We start from the raw sequence: 20,112 nt of genomic DNA, 5'->3' as shown, positions 1-20,112 counted from the left end.
TATAAAAGTGAACTATCGGAATTTCCTTCAGTGATAAAAGTGTTACTTCGCATAGTTTATAAATATCGCTTTTGTTTTTACATATTTTATATTTTACACCCAGACGCCATGACGTTGGAAGAGAAACATTTGTTTCAAGACCTTCTAATCTGAGTCAATGGTATGACGTCATAATACACGTGCAGTAAACTTTTGCAATTCTACGTCGCGCAACAATAAAACACGATGTCATATATACGCAGCTTGTCAACTGCTATGGGCCAAAATTGCGGTTTATTGGTCTAAATTGCATGACCTCTGTGGAGGAAGTAAAACAGAATGGCAACGTGAAGTATACAGTTTGTGCCACATTTTCTTCATTTTAAGGTCGAAGAATACTTAACACCTTCGTCTTAGTGTATGTTGTGTAACCCGACACCGCTGAGCCCTGTTTCGTACGTCATCAAGTCCATTCTCGGGATTTGACTCGATATGAAACAAAGTTCAGCGCTACGGCGGTGTTAAACCCTTAATCATTCATCCTACGGAAAATGGCAAACAGTACACAGACAAGTATTAGCAACATTGCATGTAAGCTATGTGTGGTTACGTTCTGATCTACCGGCTAAATGACAGTGGCACTGACGTTCAATGAACATGATGTATATGTCGTGAATATCTATTTTCGTTTGATTATTTACGGAAAAAACAAGAAAAGAGTCAAGGCAAGTAGAATACTACATGCATAGTATTCCTTTATAGGTAACATATTGCGTCTGATTTGCCAAACGGTGATGAACATGCAGTTACATTGCATACGGTTCTAGCTCTCGGCGAGGTCCCTTCTGTACATATTTAGTAAATAAATGTCACGCACACCTGTTGATGAAGAGTTTTTGTATCAATATGCTCCTTTTATTCCATTTTGGTGACTGTATTAATGCCCAGAGGACATCCACATAGATACAATGACAGGCAATTATTTTATGACATTATTAATTGAGGGGAATAATACTCCAGGAAAAAACAAATTGTAGTGCTGCCCAAAGGAATAGTTTTTGTTATCAAGACAATATATATGCAAATTGAAATTCTCAATCTCATGATCGGGATACAGAACGCTTGTCTGGATAATTTGTATATTTAAAAGTTTATATCCTTTTGTATATAAGACGAAATAGTCATATACAGCAAAAGCATGCGGTGATGACGTTGTATTTCATGTCTCCAGTGAATGCCAAGTCCCGACCGAGCAGCACACACAGTATAAAAAAACATATGCCTAACCTTGTCATATAATTTTCAGAAACCTTTGGGTTTATATAAAATGAAACAATATATATTACATACTATGGGCATAAAACGCGATATATTGCACATGAAACTTCAGTGATGACGGTCTCTTCCTCCTTTCAATAAAGATTACCACTCAGGCATTGTAACTTTGTTTTTGTCGCCATTATACAAGTATCGATTTACCATACACATTAATCAACGTTCCTAAACAATAGACTTATAACGGTATCATTTGCATAAGTTTCACCTGAATAATACTAAACAGCTGACAACGGTTGACTGTTAATTGCATCCCAAGCATCCATTTGTCATGTACAGGTGGAACGCTTGACACTTAACGTGTGGGGTAACACGACTGTGCCATTTCCCTGAAGCGCGGTGATGGCTAGACGCAAGAAACCGGAGATCGTCTTATTACGCTGCAAACTGCTACAATGTAAGGACTGCAACGTGTTGATGGTCGTTTCTTTTGTAGCGTAAATGGCAGGGACATTTAGGCGCCTGTTGTGATCATAAGAGTCAATCTACCTATAACTATCCCGCCGCATATCTTTGGATCTGAATACGAACTGTTCAGCAATTAGTTGCGCTGAAAAGTTTGCCGTATCAGCCGTTTACATCAACAACGAACCGAAAGAAACAGGTGTCGGCTTTTAGCAGCCAAATGGAATTTTTAGGTCCGGAGGAAAAATGATTCAGATAAAACATCCTATGACCAGTTATCCTCGGCGATATTAAAAACAACACAAAGCACTGCGCAACATCTGTTGCAATATAGGCGCGCTCTAGAACTTCTTTTCTCCACATCCCACGCGGGAAGCCTCTGCATGCATCATACATATTTGTAAGCACGATCCTAGACCTGGATCTCTGTCCACCATCTACCTCTCCCCGACCACTCCCCACGTCGCAACCCACACTCAATCCTGCATGTGGAAATTCAACAGACCACTCAGTATACCGCTCCATACAGAATTAATAACCTAAATATGAATATGTTGCAAAAGGTAAAACTTTAAAACCATTTCACTACGCTTAGTTTCGTGTAGATAGTGAACATACCAAATTTATTTCACTCTGTACATGGATACTTCATCAATGGTTTTGGTGTTGAAGTCATTGATCCTGTGAGTTATATCTACGAGACGGGCGATGTAAATTTTTTTTACATAGATTTTTTTTTAGAATAGGTTTTATTCTGCTCTTTATGATTCTCAGTGTGTTATTTTGACCTGCAAAGACATGTCCAATATGTCATTATACAGTAATGTTCGGAAATTATATTAACAAATATTGTTTGAATAAACCCAGTATATTCAGATCAACAGAACTTTCATACTGTAATTCAGTGAGAGTCCAAAAAAAAAAGGTCTTGCCTAATGTGTTCACAAGTAAATGCTATAATATGTGATCTCAGCTCTGAGCGATGATCCAGATAGTTTCTTCCTAGTCTATGAATATTTTTCTGCACAGTTTCACATACTTGATTGTTCGAACCATTTCCTTGTATTTTGTTCTCGTTGTCTAATGCCCAAGCTCTAGAGAGATTTCAGATTTGAGATTAACTGTATATTTGTCATCTCCTCTGGTCCAGATTGAATTATGTTGTGCTCACCCAACGCATTGTATGTTTTGATAAGTTTTTTTTAAATTTACTTTTATTATTGTTTAATTTATTTGATATTCATATAGAATAGCCGCTGTTTTTTTTTAAATGTGAGAAGAATTCTGTAGTTGTTAAACGGTTGGCATTATTCCGATTAACTAAGCTCTCCTCCTTAACCATACGTAATTTAGCGTAAAGTGAATAGTAAAACGTGAGTCGTGAAACGTGATTTTTCTCAGTAAAACATTGCCATTGAATGTGGATAATTTCTGTTCCTTCCATGCCTAATATTTTCATTTTATTTCTTGGCATGACGTCACATTTACACACAGTAATTTAATGCATGAGGAGACTTTGGAATATGAATTATAATCATTTCAATTTAAGAAATTTATTTGTATTTCTTTCTTGTCTACATTTTACAACAGACAAAATTTATTTCGTTGATTTCATACTAGGGTTCCTTTGAGCGTTCTTTTAAATGCCATAATATCATGCATGACATATGCCCTTAAATGCCGGCCTAAGCTGAAGCATTCAGCTTTTGTAAAATACATTGATTCATGTGAGAATAGATAGTTCCGTAGGAATGCTGCGCTTTTCCAAGATAATATATGAGTTAAGACCATAGAATTTAACATAAATTTTATTTTTGGGCCAATTTCAATAAACGGATGGGCAAAGGAACACCAGTAATTTAAGCTGTCACCTGCAATACGAGGGCCTCTTTGATGTTGATCTAATATTGACAGCGGATTTAACTACCCGAATGATTGATCTGTGCCAGGTGTTACTAATGATCAATTAGGCCGTTACGTCATTACAGTCCACGTGCAACGGTGCGCTCAAGAAGGTGCCATAGCATTGTCCGAGCTTTATGAGCATCGTTAAAGATAAGACTGATTCTCATAATCCATCAAAATATTCCAACTGCATGAGCTTTTAGAAAGGCTAACGCTTTACATTAATCAAACCATGAATACTTAATATGCAAGCATTAAGCAGTTGTCTCCCAAAAAAGAGTTGGGAACCAACTGTTGCGGATGTGAGAGATAAGACTTGTCACACGAGTTGTTGCACATATCATGTGGGGAACGCCTTTCTAAATCAAAATGCTGATCATTTCCTACAATCTCTTACTTTAGAGCCGAATATAAACTATATGGGAAACGATGTACTCTGAAGTTAATGCCATCTTTAACTAGTTTGTCAAGGATACTCCATCAAACGCCTTCATTCTAAGTTTCTCAAATTTTACAATGAGTGTAACACTCGTTGACAGGTGTGGACTAAGCGTTCTGAATCTCTTGCGATCTGCATTGTGATCAACCACATAGACGGCGCTGTTAACCTTACGTACATATCTGTCCCGTACATGGTATTTAACAACATACATGGCGCTGGTTGCCGAGTGTAGCCGTCTATCATGTAGACAGCTTTTATACAGACCAGCATGTTACGTGTAACATCATAAATGGCGCCTCTTGTACTATGAGATCCTCACATATTAACCGGAAAGACGTAATCGTCCGTTACTTTTGAATCACAATTTGTTCGGTTAAGGTCTGTAACGCTCGTCATTTTCGAACTGTATCTAATATCTGGCTTAACCTGGGCCTAGGAGCCATGCTCATCACATCTGCATAATGCCTTTATGAACAGTTGCAATCAAAGCGCGACTGAGATACCTTGTTTAATTGTTATTTGACCTGGAACTTTGATATTTTGAACTTTGATATAAAATTCAAGCTTGCACTGTCTGCCCGGCATGATTGAAAACGGATGACCGCTTCTCTCTTGTGTGTTACCGGCTTTATCTCCTATTTGTATAATTTCTTACATACCTTTGTCTTTGGGAGCTAATGTTAAACGTTGTTTTGGAAATGGATCTTGCGATTATCGACTTGGAAGATCCTTTACGGATTACGAATGGTATACGAATGTCGGACATGATGCTTATATCTATTATTTTGCTTTTATGTATATTTTAAACTGTTCATGTAAAAAGATCGCTGATTGATTCTGATAAATTTTGAGAGGTAAAAACAGCGACAAAAGTGTTTCGCTCTACAAAGCTATCGAGCTTAGTTTCACCAACGTATATATGTGGTGTATACATGTATATCGTTGTTTAGTAGCAAAACACAGTGGGCTGTCATTGTTATTTGATGCCTCCTTAACTTTGACGCTTTTAATTACCCATAATAGGCATAAACAATCCTTTATGAACGAAGAATACTTGAGCCACTCACTAGGCCATTCAGCTGAATTTTAGGAAATTCATACAGTATTGTTTCTTGACCATTGATACTTTTATTTGACACTTTCACGAGACACGGCACGTGACGGCATTCTAATTGGCTGAGAACGTCACGTGCCGGATGTCGCGCTCATCCTTAGAAAATCTTTAAAGACCGTGAATTGGCCTCAAAGAAGAATGGGATGGGTAAATATCTGTTTACCATTTAAACGAGCCAGAGCACATCGTGAGTCATAATGGGTTCCCAGCTAAGCATTGTTAACCAGTTTGAGGTGAAGATAACGTGTCCATGAACAAACGACTAGAACGTAGTGCCACAGCATTTAACTGGGTGAAGAGACCGACCACTGGCGATGAAAAGCCACGACCATCAATGCCACCGGAAACGCATCGCTCTTGCTTTACCCCACTTTGTTAACGTGGTAAATCGAGAGGAAAATATAAACTTCATCAAAATATCGTTAAGCGTGTCATGGTCTAAAGATCTACAATAAACACGCTTCTGAGGAAATTCGCAAGAGCGAAATAGACAAAAACTCTTCGCTGGACATAGCAAAGGGTTATATTTGATTATCAGTTTCACAGTTGCCAATATTTACCCAAGCAGAGAACATCCAGTTATCAATTTCAAACTGAGTGTTAGCTAAGGTAAAGACAACAAATTGAATTGTATTAATGGACAGACAAAGACTGACAACGACAAAACCGCTGTAATGTCTATGCATAAAAGAACGGTGTCGACAGGCTAAAAATCAAATACAAGAATAATTACATTTATAAGGCAAAATAAAAGCTATGAAAACTTTCTAGCATACTGTGCAAAATTATTTTCTATTAAATTTTATAATGAACTAGACCTGAAAAATCCGCTCAGTTTACATTATACTGAATACACCTGGAATGTAGAGATTTTTACATGATGCTAATTGCATGTATGTTTATTTTGATTAACTTTTAGTTTACCTCAACAGACACCAGGTTTCAATAAGCCTATTGGTTGAATTCCCCTCTAGGTGCCAAAACGCCACGGTGCTGAGGGTTTTCTTTTTTGGTCAGAAGAAACCACACATTGTAGCTAACATGTCCACCAACCTTCAGAAAGCAGCCATTGTTACCACAAACTACTTCTGACAAAGAAACAGCCATCATTGTGGTCAAGGCATTAATTATGCTTCATATATTACTTCTGTCAAATGGATTTTTTTTTACAGGAGTTGAGAACTTCCGGTTCCACACAGAGCGGTGACTTGATTAATGGCGACCAATGTAACGGTCAGACAGCTAACAATGTGACAAAGACTCATTAATACACAGTTTCTTGCCACGTTTCGCTAACCGCTTAAGTTCTTGTACCGATAAAAAAATTGTTGTCATAACAAAGATAAGCGAAACTTTTTCTTTAGGTCGTTGAATCGATGTATATTTTATTTATTTTATTTGGCCGGTAGACAGGTGAATGACAGAAATGAACGCAGTCTAAGCACAGTTGTTCTCGACCCGAGCGTAATTTCTGCCATTTCACCTTTTCTCCTGTGGTCCGTGTTTAACGACCTTTAAGCTGGTTAGTATTTAAAATGAATGTACCTTAATATTAAAATGCGCATGTATTAATGCAACATTTTCTTCATTTTTAAGAAAAGCAACACTGATATATTATTTTATTTTCGGTATCTTTTCATTTTAGAGTTTGTTTTCGCGATTTTTGTTTTATATAAATAGGTTTTATGAGGTGAGTCATATAAGACTTGATCATTGACCTATTATCTGTATCGCGTGTTATCTTAGTTACGTAACAGCAAATCAACATTTTGCATTGTTACATTTAAGACGCCAGAATGATATAGTTAATATAGATATATAACTCAGTTCAAGAAAGTGGAACTACTGTGTGCATGGTATTATATAGTCACATTTGACACTCATAACCGAGTGTTGTATACACACCCATTTTTATTTGCGACGGTCATCTTTTAAATCTGGGTGTTTATCAGGCTATATCTTACTGACCTGTTTGTCAATGCCCCGTTATGGATTTACATGTCAAGAAAACTTAATGACCAAAAATCATACGATTTTCAATGCAATGTCGTAGGCGTCTGGTGTCATTATAATCTTCGCTTTATGAAGTTATATATTTTTTTTTATAACATTGCTGATAAAATGCCATATATTGCCAAAAAAAAAAACACATATGAAAGATTCATTCTTGGGTCTTGTAGGTCTACCGTTTTGTTTCAAAGAGGAGAGACAAAAAGTAATTTAACATACTGCAACCGGCTCAATTTAGTTATAAAAATAATCAATTAATTTCATTACTCGCTAGATTATTTAAAAATTTCACCACTATAGCAAAGCTTTCCCATAATTAAGACTTAATAAATCAATTTATTGAATGAGTTAACTTCACACGGAAAATTTACATTTTCGAATTCAATTTACGTAGACCTTTCAATTCATATGTTTTCAAAAGTTTGTGTATCGGCTGGCGCCTAACTTAACGCAAATCTTTATGGGCGTGTGTAGGGTGGTGTGCAGCTAATTCAACCCCTTTACAACCGATCGTCCAGCCACGCATATGAATAATAAGAGAAGCATTTAAACCGGTGCCTAAAGCTAGGCCGATCTAACCTAACCGTACGGTATCTGTCAGCCAGAGTAAAACAGTTTTACATTTTACCCTCGTGCCGAGCGTGGACGCGTGCGAGAGCAAGGGCGATGTATAGTGAGCTCACGTGCTCAGGTGACGGCGCGTGAGAGAGCGAACAAGCGTAGTGACATAGAAGAACTAATTTGGAATTTTTGTGTTTACCCCGGCCAAGCGCTGACAGGGCACATGGATTCCAGGCAGCTAGGAATAATACAAAATCGGTTTAAGACACATGTCATTTCTAGGCCCGTGACAAACTGAACAATGCTCTGTGTTGTAAAACGTAGCTACAGCCCTGAAAAGACATAAAGGCAAGAGTGAGGCGGATGACTGTGAAAAGTCTCTCACCTCTTTAACCGTTCATTTGAATAACTGAAGGATTTATGACATAAGTCATCAAATGAGGCTCTTAAATAAAGACGTGTCGAACACTAGACCAAAGGGCTAACGCGACTCAGAGCGACGCTAGCTAGTCGTAATCCGGAACCATAACCTCCGCGAGCTCCTCTAGGAACGACTTCATAATGAAACTGTGAGAAATTAAGCCGATCATTTATTTCACCACAAGACACAAGCTGTGGGGAAAGAATCCAATTGTTAAGGCTCGTAAAACGTGTCAACTGTCGAACAGTAACTTCGTTACACGCGTGTAAAAGAAGGGAAAGAAAAAAGAAATCTACGTACCTTAAAAATTATGTTTACCTGACAGAAAATAAATGATGATTCCCACTGATCCAGCCTTTTTTGTGAAGGTGAAGAATAACTTTATAAAACACTACAGCACAGAAAGTAAAACCAGATCAGTGACGACGGTATGGTTATCGGCAAATAGTCACACATGTAGAAAAACTTCTTTTATTTTACCTTATTCTGCGTAAGCCATGGCACTGGGGTTGTACGTTGGGTACGTTGGAATAACACGTTAACTGCGGCAAATTGACAAGAGGCCGGATTACGTCGGTTGTCTGTTACCAGCTATCACAATGTCGTTGCTGCTCTGATTTTACTCTGTTGTAGTCATTATATTGTGTCATTATAAAAATCATTAAAACATCACCAAAAATGTATGCAAGTGATAAATATGTAACCTCAAATTTTGCATTGCATGAAAAAGTGAAAATAACTTATTTTTCAACCAATTTCTGTGAGATATGTATCCGTGTAGGACTCGATACAATTATTTACATACATTTTTACAACTTCGTTCACATCATAGCATCAAGTTACATGTAAAGGTTTGTTACGCGTGTTATAATGAGATAAAATTCTTAATGTGAGTTTTAAGCACGCTTTCCCAACATGAAATAGAATTATGAGCCTTTGAATCAGATAATATCACTATAATATACGCATAATGGTAAAAGTTTCCTTCAAATAGCTAATGATCGGAGTCATTTATATAATTCTGAAAAACAAATTTAAATGTATTTTCATTTGAAATTTCATCACTTAGTACATGGTCTTATTTCGTGGTGTAATTTTCGAAGAAGAATTTCAACTTTTACATTCATCATTTATATATATTCGGGAATTGTATTATTGCAGAAAATTATTAACACTCCACACTCACCGAGGAATTTCTATATAGGTCGCTATCGTAATTGCACAAGACAAAAATGTGTTTCTATTAAAGTAAGAACCGAAATCGGTAATATAAATGCCTATTTCTTTTGGCAATGAAAGCATATCTATTTCACATGAACATGGTGTTATTGCACGGCACATCCTTGTAGTCATGTCTAAGCAGAATGGCCACGGTATAAAGAGAGGCAGTGAAAGAAATCGGGCAAGGCCACGTTAGGGAAATGTTCCTGATCCGACTGAGGCTAGTCTTTTCGGGTCTGATGGGTAGGTGATTGCCGACAGGAAGACAGATGAAGACGGGATAGAATCCAGCATGGGAAGACAACTTGCAGAAAGATAAGGATTCCTTCTGCCCAGCGTTTTGTTTTGCAAGACGACCCACTGATTTCTGAGGCCAACACTGGGTTCGTCGACCTTCTAATACCATCATGCAGCTTGGAGATAGAGGATGAAAAATTTCTCTTTTGTGTCATCTGAGAAAATCGTATCTCGAATAAACAGAAGTGGTCCCCTCCACCGATCGTTGTCCCGTCCCTATAGCACTAATACAGACGCGCCTCTCGAGCGCATTCACGCAAACTTTATCCAAAATGGCGCCGATCGGATTGTATCGGAGCTCGGTGAGCTTCCCCGCCTTCTTATCGCTCTAATGAAACGCGATTGTGTCTCGTGTTTGTATTTCAGATATCTTCTCTCTCCAAACAGCCGTGTTTCTCTATTTAAGCCGCCCTGTATAGCAAATAAATGACACAGTACACTATCCCTGGGCTAACACCCTTCAAAAGGCGAGCTTTGTCGACCGGGGTGTGAACAGTGCATCCGTATGCCCACCAGAATGGTTAAAGTATGTCAATATTTTGTTGGGTATTCAAAGTGACTTTTAAACATGGATTAATCAGTTGGGAAAAATTCATTCACGAACGTCAATTGCTTCTTGTTCCCGAGAGCCGTGCGGTCATTATACCAAATATGTTGGTCTTTTGACTTTTCAAGACTATTTAATACATAAATGTTGCGCGATAGATCAGTAAGTCATTTTAATCACCATCCACGTGACAAGAACTAATGTGGTCGAAGGATACAGAAAAATCTGGATTTCAAGAAAGATGGAATAATTACTACATGCAGATGTTCCTCCATGCAGTAAGCTGGCCTTCTTTTTCAGGAGCTTTTTTGTGACCTTACCCCAGTTACCTCCAGGATAATCGTCTACGTGTTCATGTACTTCCATAATATACATGGAACGTTTTTCGGAATACTGGGTCTTATTGGTTTTACCAATGACACAACAACAGGTAAGGAGAAACTGACAGTAGGTGGTGCTTTAGTTCTAATTATGTGTCAATGGCAATGGATTCTGAATTCCGTTCGCAATTACTGTCACCATAATTGAATAACAGTATCCCTAGGGCCCTGGACGTATAGTTTTTGAGCATATCACTATTTCCCTATCCACACTTCTAGTATAATGCTTCACAAATTAAGCCTAATAAAATGGCATGGTGACAATGGTACACCTCTTTTCACAAGTGTTTTTCGCAACTGGTAGTTTAACGAACCTTTGCTAGAATGAAGTCATGATAATTTGCCTTGCGACGTCATAGACATAACTTTACAGTGATCTTCTCCAGACAAAATACATCAGAGAATGCCGATTTAACGAATTTTGATCCCGACACCAACACTACCTGGGTTTTCAGCTTCCTACCGCTATCAGGGCGACCAACCAAATCGTTGTTCATCTCGTTGCGTTTATTATCTAAACTGACTCACTGCATATTTTTTTACATAAATCTGCTTGTCATAGTGTTAGAGGCGTGTAAGTTGTCTCCATTTAATTTATCATTTACTTGAATATTTAGAATAAATCCCTAACTGAGGTAAATTGACAAGAGTCAGTATTTCCCCGTATAGGTGTGACCATTTGCCAGCATACGCTTTGTGGTCGATGCTCTCGCTTTCCTTTTCTCTGTGCCGTAGTATTTCTACGCCTATGCGTACCGAGGACTTTCAGAATAAGATTTTCTCTTTGCTTATAGGTCTGTTAATCGTATCAACATCTATCTTCTGTCATTATTAATAACTGTATGATAAACATTTTTATAACAATATAGCTGGACGAACTATGAGGTGACAGGAAATGTCAAATCTCTCTCTCACTCATCATCCAAAATGTAAATATAATATAAACGCAAATTCTTTGATTGGTACGCAGCTTTCAGTATAAAGTGCAAAGAGTGGTTATCATACTGTAACTAACGGTGTTATGCGTGCATGGTGTCAATACTCCAGATTTCTTCACCATTATGACGGTGGTGGTCAGAACTATGACTGAAACAAACCGTTACAGCTTTGAGGAAATGTTTTGAGGTCACCGAGATTTTGGACAAAACATTTTGAAAATGATGCATACACAACGATGCAAAGGCTATACATAGTCTTTGAACTGGAACCTTGTGGCGGAGGCTTAAATCTACTCACAATACACAAGCTCTAACATTGAACTGGATTATGACATACACGTGTTCACCCACATCCGCGAAGTACGAGTCTGTTGGTTTAGCGGCATTGTACATTACCCATGTTGTAACGAGAAGGGATCCTGCATGGTCACGCTTCTGTACAAATGTGGTATGTCATACCCTTGTAGTTACAATAAGAGACCCTGCATTCTACACAAACACTGCACGTTACTCTTGGTGTTATGATAAGAGATCCTGGTCAGTCTTCGAGTATAAAAAATATTGTGTTAACTGTGTTGTTAAGAGAAGAGATTCTGACCATTCTGCCGGCCGTACGTGGGAAGGTCTCTCAGCAACCTGCGGATGGTCGTAGGTTTTCCCCGGGTTCTGCTCGGTTTCCTCCCACCATAATGCTGGCCGCCGTCGTACAAGTGAAATATTTTTGAGTACAGCGTAAAACACCAATCAAATAAATAAATAATTAAATCTGACCATTCTGATATGCAATGTATGTTATACCTCAACCTTGTTATTACGTGAAGGGGTTCAACATAGGCAATTTCAGTCAGCGAAATAAAACATTACTTATGCATTCAGTTCCTTAAATTTTGATAGACATACTTCTCATTAATTACAACTTACAATATCACTACTGTATACAAACACCAGCAATAAAAGCGCAATTGCCTCAACTCTGATTTGTATACTTTGCTTACAATGTGGTCATCCGTTTATACAAATATTGTATGTGCTACCCATATTGATAAGAGATCATGGTCAGCCATCTGTTCAATGTTGCCTCTGATACAACAGTGAGTGCCGTTTAAGATAATAATTCATAAATACATATATAATGCATAATGCATGAGATATAAGATCAATATTTAAACGTTGATGTATTGGTAAGTATATGTCATGTTTTTTTTTAAATACGCATGAACGTGAAGTGGAGCAGGTTGGTTGGAATTGAGTTAAGGACAACAGAAAAACTACGTCAACATTTACAATACATTATTTAGTAACGTGTGGCGTATTGCTAAATGGGCTTAATAAGCATAAATTTTCAATGGGTTATTCTTGCACTTGCGCACTTGTAGTCAGGTTTGTGAGGCGTGAAGGTAAAAACGCTGTCCGTCCTTACATGTATCCATTTTCTACACATACTTTCAACTGTTACAGGATAAATTTAGATTAGCACTTAGCAATTCAAATCCATAAACCATTGTGTTAATACTTTTTATCGGAATTAGACGACGTCCACTGATGTACAGCTAAGTTAGCTCTACAAAGACGTGTTTAAAAACATCCAGCAATCTGCTTGTTAGCACATCCTACATCGGAAACAATTTATTCTGAATTTACATACAGGCGCGTGTTTGCCTCGCAGTTATGTGATTTACTGATTTCATATATTTTGTAAGGCTCACATTTCTAAGAAATGAGGGTCAAAATAAAAGAAGAACGATTTTCCGGATCGCCAATTCCTGCCAGTTAGTATTCTCAGCATAATTACGATTTTGTGTGCGACAATAAAGGAAGATTTCTTCAACCAGTGGCACAAGAAAAGCAGCAATAAATTACCTTTGCGACAGCTTATCTCACCACTTGATTCGCATTCGTTCGAAGCATTCTACAGCGCATGTAACAGGTGTAACTGGGAATGAGTAAAAGATCTGGAAATTGATCTGGAAAAAGCCAGTGACAGGATTACTGTGTCCCAGGTGGGCCTTTACCTGCGTGTTTGCAGCCACCACTCTAATCGGCTGATCAACTGAGGTACAGATGCGCGCGAAAAGTTTAATCTAAAAAAAAAAGAATTTGCGTTGTCCACATCCCACAGGAAATTTTACTGAATCGGAGAGAGAACATCTGTTAGGCAGGGCCTCAAGCCTATGCTAATGTCCAGGTATTATTCTCTAATGCCGGTTACATGTGCGGCCACGTACCAACATGGCCGAATACAGGAGAACACGATACATAGCGTGTGCACTTCAGATCTATGTCAATATTTACACAACAGATTTATGTTTTCAAAGAGTTATATTATGTTCTTTTTGTCAATAGAAACAACATTCGGTACTATAGCCACCGCTGAAAAGTATAACAAAGAGCCACACGAAACTCTTCCAGATCTAAATAACTAAATTTCATATTTTATAATTGGTTTTTTTTTTGTCTGTTTACCTTATATGTTATTTCATATCCCTTAGTAACTGTTTCGAAATAATATTTACAACGCAAGAGAACTGAAATATTTTGAAATAACAAAAATACAATAATTGGTTTCTTTCATATGGGTCGGATAAATCCGCAAGAGAACTGAAGTATTTGAAATAACAAAAATACAGTAATTGTTTTTTTCTCATATAGATGATATAGATCCAATCCATCGTAATGAATGTACTTCTGATTATTAGGCATGTCACAGCATCCTCTGTAGGTGTGGAGATTTGATTAGAGACACTCTTTTACAAATTGCTGTTGTAAAATGCAGTTCAGTTTCAGCCTTGGACAAAACCTTAATGAACAGAAAGTCGCCCGCTCTTATTACTCCTGGGTGGTAATCAGCGATCGACGGCGTTCCTGAGCTTGTTTCCATAGAGTTAAAGACGTCTGAATGTCACATGTTGGAAAAATCGTCAGTTACTTGCCAAATGTAGGTAGTTGGACTCCAGTGGGTCACTCCGGTTTCCTCCACCAATAAAACTGACGGCGTTCCATTAAGTGGGAAATTCTAAGGGTATATATGGCATTAATCTAATATTAAATAATTAAATAAATTTATAAAGTGTTGTTAAAACTGGCTTAAATTAGTAGACAAACGAACAGCCACGGTATGGTAGGGTTGCATTTGAATCTTATACTGTGTTAAACAGCCACCTGCAGAATAGTACAACCCGCATTTGGTGTGAAATGACGGCAATAAATATAGGGCCTAGACTCCTATAAAAAAATAGTATTTAAATTCTATAGCACAAAAAAATCTAACTACATCTTTTCAATGACATAAACTTCATTATGGTGTATTTTTTTTTTTGTCTCAAGGTTCCTTGGAATCTGATACGTGTCATATGGAATTGGCATTGGCATTGCCTATGTGAAAAAGTATTGATGGTGTAAATAACGGGATTAACAGTGAATACCACATAAACTACTTCTAAACAGTTCAAAGGTGAAATATGAAGTGTGTACGTGGTACCTTTCTCTGTTTCTTGGTATGTTTGTACGGAACATATAGTAAATACGGTCTTGTGGATATTTAGAGCACAAGAAAGAGATACAGAATATCGTGTGATATACAAGCATATTTAGGCTATTCTACATTAAGAGCATAGCAACCAAAAACATTTCAGTAATGTCAAGAAAGCTGTTGTCAGAACGAATTTCAACTTCAAACTTTAATTTTAAAATATACGGTGAAGAGCAAACTGGTCTGTTAAGTGCAATTCTTTTGTTTGGAGATCTATTTTTAAACCGCTCTATATACAAATCAGAATTTATAACCTTATATAATAAAATTGAGACGTTCGGCACAGGGAGAAAAAAACAGAACAACGACGACATTGTGATAGTTGGCAAATGGCCACAAGTGAAATACAGCCTCTCTTTAATTTACCTCATTTAGGGTTTTATTCTAACTCTACATGTAAATGCATAAATGGTAACAAATTACACGCCCCCTGGCACCACGGAAAAAGCAGAATTAGATAAACAAAAAAGGCAGTGATGTTACTTGCACTTAATTATAGATCACTGATCTAACATTACTCAAAATGCTGTTTTGTCATCACATTTAACATACAATAACATTGTAATGCCAATGGGCCGCATGCAAAATACATCCTATCAACAAAATAAAATGTTTTCGAGTATTATTGTAAATTAGCCAAAAAGCATTATAAATCACGCATCGTTTTTATTACTTTTGTACACGGCGACCATTTCATTCTGCTCATATTAGGAGTTTATTTCCTGACTTATATTTCCGTTTTTCGTAGACCTGCATGCAAAATTGCGTATTTTCAGGTCTGCATGTATAGTCATAAGATTTGTGCAAATTTTCCACTGCTTTTTGAGTGAATTCTGAATATAATACTTTGTTCAGTATTTTGAAACCTTTCTCACTGTCTAATTAGAAAAACGTGCAAATACGAATAAGATTTCAGGAAAAGCGTCTAACTGTTTCTCTCTTCTCTTCTTTTGTTTTACGCAGTACTCAAGAATATTTCACTATACGACGGCGGCCAGCATTATGGTGGGTGGAAACCGGGCAGAACCCGGGGGAAACCACGACCATCCGCAGGTAGAGCTTGTCATCTGTACTTTGTTGGTTATACTCTGTCCTGTGACTTGCCCCAGATGCGGTGCAGTACATGCGCAGTGATGGGTGTGGTTAACGGAGAGTGCCCGATGGGGAATTAGATACGTAAACAGAAGTGAAAACCTTCAAAAGGGTAGATTAATTTCCTAAGCCATTTGATAACAACTTTACTTCCTCCGGCATTGTGATAACAGTGCTTTGAAATGGCACAGAGACACGGGCATTTGAAATGAGGAAAATGTTTACATCAATGCACTGTTAAACTTTTCTAATCCTACAAAATTTGCTCATATACTATATAGAAAACCTACTTAATATTAGTAAAATGAATAATAAGTTAGCGAGGTCGAATGGGCAATCCTTCAATCTATCAACCAGAATTATAGCTCGATTAACAATTAATGTATTTTTTTAAGTTACAACATTGTACCAAGCCGCGCCTTTCTTTCATAGAACAGATGTAGGAATTTAACAGATTTACCTTATGCGTGTATACAAAATTTTCTTGACAACGGCCCAGATTTTCTCTTAAGGTTGTGTACATGCGGTAAGAATCCTGTAAATTTATTTCACAAAATGTCAGGAACGAAAATCTTATATGGATGCGACCACAGGTAGTAGTAATGTCAGACACCCTAGTTCCGTGGATTACCATTTTTAACAGGATGCATGAACAATTATCAGTTGTTCACATCATTGTCGCTGCTCTGGTTTTATTTCCGTATTGTACTGTATCCATTTATATTTTTGGACCTACATAAACCTCGATCTGATTTTTTTTCTCATGTAAATGTTCATTAAATGTGATGACAACCACAACATTTTGAGTAATTATATACCACTGACGTCTAATAAAACTGCGATTTATTTCACTGAATATTAAATCTAAACGATTTCTGCTTTAATCGTATAGGAAGTATAAGTTGGTACTGGTTAACAACAGAATAAAACCTGAAGCATAGCAAACCGACAAAAAGCTGGATCTCACCAACTGCGTGTGACTATTTGCCAACTATGATGTCACTGGAGGGGTTTTACTCTCTATACTGTAATCTTTTATTGTGTGACTCTGGAGAATTTTTTTGAATTAAAACCGCACTTGTCTTGAAATTCTCCGGCTGTAAGTGGGAAGGTTTTCCAGCAACCTGCGGTGCGGGTGGTCTTGGGTTTTCTCCCACCATAATGCTTGCCGCCGTCATATAAGTGAAATATTTTTAGTACGGCGTAAAACACCAATCAAATAAAATAAATAAATGTCTTGAAATTACTCCAGTGAATTTTGGTCAGGGAATTCCAATTGGATTTTGTGTATGAACACACAGGCAGAAATATCCTTCATATCAATGAAACAAAACTGTATACAATATTTTATTATGTAAAGTTTCATCAAAGGGTTTCTTTTTACTGTTTTTTCATTTTTTTCCCCTCTTCATTATTATGGAATCAGGCTGTGATAAGTCTAGGAAGATACAGATACTTTGGTGTACTGCTTATGAAGGCCTGTTTGACCCAAGTAAAACATATCTGCAGATAAGATTAATATCATCATTTAATTATCTTATCACATTTTCTGATATCAACCGTAGATGTTTCAACAAACCTTTCATGTAGAGAGTATCAACGGGTTGGTTATTATTACTGGGCATAGCAAGTTCATTGCAGACGTGAATTTTCCTGCGTTAAAGATAGCATTCAGAAGTTTTGATCCGATCAATAAAGATGGCGCCCTATTTATAGAGGTGAGATGACTGCGGCATGTTAACAAGGGCGATTGGAGGGCAATTCTCTTGGACTGCTACTTCACGGACATTGTTTTACCCGCCTCTCCGACTGGAAATAAAGAGGCAAGTGATGGATTCTGCAGAGTAGAGATAACGGAATCGCTATTGACGTGTATCGATCCGCAGTCGTTTCCAGCTACAACAGTTTTGTTTCCTCAAGACGCCAAAGGCGAGGAGAGTGGAGTGAGGCCAAGAAGCGATCGCTGGACGGGACCCGCGCGTCTGCTAGGAGATTTGTGCTCGAAGCTGATAACGCTTCGAATCAGCGCGATGGCGTGAAACGAAAACTTGATAACCGCTTACCATCGCAGAAGGTACTGAGGTGTACATGATAAAATGATTCTCCAAGAACCGTATGCGTATGGTCCATATAAAACCCCTAAACGCTTCGTCGACAATTGTCCCTGCCATTTTGCTGCCGAGAAGGAATATCTGCTGTCTCAGTCCATGGAACTGCGAAAAGAATCGATGGTGTTGAAAGGCAACATCTCTTATTGCAATAGCAGATATTTGTGCGTAACCCACGATTCCATAATTCTTAGGGAAGGGAAACTTTTTGGGTAAACAATTATATATATATAAATGAATGTATACGGAGTATGGAATTTGAGACTTTCGGCTTTCACTGAGAAAAGACAAACATAATGCTAACACAACGCAGCCTAAAACAGACCAAAATTCCGTGAGTTGACTTACAGAAGTCGTTTTTTTTTCCTTGAATCATGTCAATGGACAATCTTAGCAATGGCAATGGTGTAGCTGAGGGGTCTGACAATTTACATACTCCATACCAATAGTGTATCTGCGAAAACAAATGGCCTTGTCTTGAACTAAGATATAACATACATTTATGTATGCTAAGCACACTTGCAGAACAAGGTGCAAATATTGATATAAACTGTTGAAATTGTTATAGTATATCCTGCAAGTATTTTGATAGCCAAATTCAAAGCATAGAATTAAAACCTAAAGCTGCTTTCATTAAAGTTCGTAATAAGTTTTTTATGGTCAATTAACAATGTTTTTACTTGCCCCATTTAACAAAAAATACGTCAGACGTATTAATATGTTGTTTTGATTCCTTAAAATTTCATTAAATGTAATCTAAGTTCTAGCTCATTAGTCTGCAAATGCACAGGTCATTTCGTGTCAATCGAGACAGTCAGAGTTTGCAAAACAGAACGGATGAAACATTTCACAGTGCCATGCAAATAAAATCATTAAAAAAAATGTCTAATTATTAGACTGTATGTTCACTTAAGCCTGCAAGTTTTGTCTCAGATTGTCTCTGGACTGGTTCCTATATTAGTTGAGTGCGTTTATTCAAATCCGCAGTGCTCATTTGTGCCTTGTAGACTTCACCTCAATATGCGCTCATTCATACTAGACAGCCTGTTGCACCCAGATTTCCATACAGCATTTTCTATGCGTTTCAATTCTTTTAACTCTCAATTCTGTGGGTCATATATGGGACAAATACCTTACGGGAAACTAGCGACAATTTCAGCTATATATCTATTCAATTAAAGCTTTAGATTCTGTTGAATTTTTCCTCTATGATTGATTTAAATGATGGTAACATATAAATGATGTAACAGTATGTATTTTTCCCAAAAAACAGAAACATAAAAAACAAGGACAGGTCCATGACCACATTATTCTTATACGATTACTTATTTATTCTGATATTCGGTTACAAATAAAGGGGCATTTAAAATCACATTATAGGCCCTTATATAGGACAAGATGTATAGGTCTGTATATACTTTTATTCCGAAATCAAATAAACATCTGAAGATGTACTTAGATGTACCATTGTGTGGATATGTAAACTTTATGTGCTGGTTACGTCTCATTGCCATTTGTCTCTATATCCCATATTTCAAAGGTGTACATCTACATGGAATATCAAAGATGAAATACCAATTATCATACGTACGGCTAACAAAAACCGCTGCGAAAGCCTTGTGGTTTAAGGTGAATGATTGCCAGAGGATTAAGCCAATCGATGTTGTACTAGAGTTCAGTCTACCTCTCAGACAATGCCGAGGTTTCAATCTTTTGAAACCTTACAATCACCATATTATTGCATTATATCTTTATCCCCAAATCCCCAGTAATTGGACCACATTCGACTCACGCGCAGAAGCACATTGTGATTACCTTATGCGTTCTA

At 37.4% G+C, this 20,112-nt stretch overlaps 1 protein-coding gene across 1 annotated transcript in view; it reads left to right on the top strand.

Annotated features, from left to right (window-relative positions):
* The first annotated feature begins 10,551 nt into the window (after positions 1-10,551).
* The window catches only part of LOC135470390 (transcription factor GATA-3-like), a 58,032-nt gene continuing 48,471 nt past the window's right edge, over positions 10,552-20,112 (top strand). The window contains exon 1 of the mRNA XM_064749304.1: positions 10,552-10,667. The gene's annotated coding sequence lies outside the window, so the exon portion shown is untranslated. The remainder of the gene's footprint in view (positions 10,668-20,112) is intronic.

This window comes from Liolophura sinensis, chromosome 7 (assembly GCF_032854445.1).
Source record: "Liolophura sinensis isolate JHLJ2023 chromosome 7, CUHK_Ljap_v2, whole genome shotgun sequence".
Classification (NCBI taxonomy): Eukaryota; Metazoa; Mollusca; class Polyplacophora; order Chitonida; family Chitonidae; genus Liolophura; species Liolophura sinensis.
Note: the sequence above shows the minus strand (reverse complement) of the source record. Positions and strands in the feature narration are given on the sequence as shown.